General features: G+C 40.0%; 2 pseudogenes; one reads left to right on the top strand and one right to left on the bottom strand.

The window, feature by feature from the left end:
* Positions 1 to 377: 377 nt before the first annotated feature.
* On the bottom strand, positions 378 to 496 carry LOC134894846 (5S ribosomal RNA; annotated as a pseudogene).
* Positions 497 to 1,792: 1,296 nt separating this feature from the next.
* On the top strand, positions 1,793 to 1,911 carry LOC134894845 (5S ribosomal RNA; annotated as a pseudogene).
* Positions 1,912 to 2,234: the final 323 nt, after the last annotated feature.

The raw sequence follows: 2,234 nt of genomic DNA, 5'->3' as shown, positions 1-2,234 counted from the left end.
TGAAAAAATGAATGTTCTGGTCTCTTAAGTCGTAAGAGTATGGAAAGGGTTGTAGACATGGAGTAGTCATACCCCCATTTCCCCTGACCAGTACAGTATTTCTGTATTAATGGAACCGGGGGTTTCTTAGTCACAACACAGTTTCAAAATAATTAGGCTACAACTAGCTGAAATGGTAATCAGTGGTCACCACTCAAGGAATTATACCCCTGAGTATTGTTAGCATGCCATAGCCCTAATTGCGGGCAGAAATTGTAAGCAAGAAGTTAAGGTCAGTTGATGTAGATATTGAGAGCAATAAAAGAAGGAGAAAGTAGAATTAGTGGTGATACTGCTGTTGGTGTGTGTTGGTCACATAAGAGAGGAAATTAATTCCTGACCTACTACACCAGGTATTCACAGGCAGTCACCTCTCCTGATACTAACCTGGCCCAACGCTGTTTGGCTTCCAAGATCGGACGAGATCGGGCACTGACAGCGTGGTATGGTCGTAGGGATTTATGTGTACACCAATGAGAGTGCACCTATATAGGAAATTGAAATTGAAAAGTGAAGGGTAAAGATGATAGAAAACGAAAATGACGGATAAGATAAGTACGTGAAAATATGTGGATCTGCTTTCCACGTTAGACCCGGTTTGAGAGATTCCACTGGTGTGGTACTCTATCCCGAGAATCGTGAATGAGAGTCCACGAAAATTGGTGAACACAGATTATGAAGATATTCAGGTTAGTATCTGTAATGGAATAAGGCAAAGATTAAGCTGTCATTAGGCGGTATACAAAATTCAGGTGGGGCTGAGCCCAATGACCAACCGCAGACGTTCGTAGGCGTCAGAAAATTATAACCTTAGGCAAATAATGGTTTTTTGTTTAACCTTGTGCCAAAGAGTACGTATAGGGTTATTTATGAAGATACAGATAATATAACCCCTAAAGAGTAGAAAAACATACAAATAAACAAAGAGATGAAAAAAATAATATAAAATGAAAGTAAAACTAAAGATGAAAATAAAAATGAAAAAGTAAGCTGTATTGGGTAATATGACCCGGTACCGGCAGCATGAAACAAACTGCTCGGTGTACTGTACCATGCAAAATGATGATGTTAATACAAACAATATATCCCTTAAAGATAAGAGGTATATGAGATACACATAAATAAACCGATTCTGATGTAAGTAATATAACCCCTAATAGGGGAAGCTATATGAGTTGATATACCCAGTTGTTATGACGTAAAAATTTAGATAATTGGTATGCTGCACAGGACAAGGCTAAGATCCTGTTGTAGACATGCAGAATACTGGTAGCAAATTGATAAGACAAAAACAGTGAGTTCCTATCCCTAGAAAAAAATGTCAAAGCAGATACAAAATAAACTGACCAAAACAAATGCTGGCATAAGACCAATGATTTTAGGTGACTCACAGAATAGCCTCAGATACATAGGAGGCTGAGTGTTAGGCTGGTCTAACGGCAATGATCCTTACAACAAGGATAATCTAAGTAATTAGAGGGAGCTTACGAATCTCCAGTGAGTTAGTTATGATCCGTTAGAATGGTGCCATGATAAGACTGTGTGGACGGAGTTCCCCGCAGAAAACGCGTTTCACCCTGTGGGCTTGTTCACTTCCAGTGGAATCTCTCAAACCGGGTCTAACGTGGAAAGCAGATCCACATATTTTCACGTACTTATCTTATCCGTCATTTTCGTTTTCTATCATCTTTACCCTTCACTTTTCAATTTCAATTTCCTATATAGGTGCACTCTCATTGGTGTACACATAAATCCCTACGACCATACCACGCTGTCAGTGCCCGATCTCGTCCGATCTTGGAAGCCAAACAGCGTTGGGCCAGGTTAGTATCAGGAGAGGTGACTGCCTGTGAATACCTGGTGTAGTAGGTCAGGAATTAATTTCCTCTCTTATGTGACCAACACACACCAACAGCAGTATCACCACTAATTCTACTTTCTCCTTCTTTTATTGCTCTCAATATCTACATCAACTGACCTTAACTTCTTGCTTACAATTTCTGCCCGCAATTAGGGCTATGGCATGCTAACAATACTCAGGGGTATAATTCCTTGAGTGGTGACCACTGATTACCATTTCAGCTAGTTGTAGCCTAATTATTTTGAAACTGTGTTGTGACTAAGAAACCCCCGGTTCCATTAATACAGAAATACTGTACTGGTCAGGGGAAATGGGGGTATGACTACTCCATGTC

This window comes from Pseudophryne corroboree, chromosome 3, assembly GCF_028390025.1.
Source record: "Pseudophryne corroboree isolate aPseCor3 chromosome 3, aPseCor3.hap2, whole genome shotgun sequence".
In the NCBI taxonomy this organism is placed as follows: Eukaryota; Metazoa; Chordata; class Amphibia; order Anura; family Myobatrachidae; genus Pseudophryne; species Pseudophryne corroboree.
Note: the sequence above shows the minus strand (reverse complement) of the source record. Positions and strands in the feature narration are given on the sequence as shown.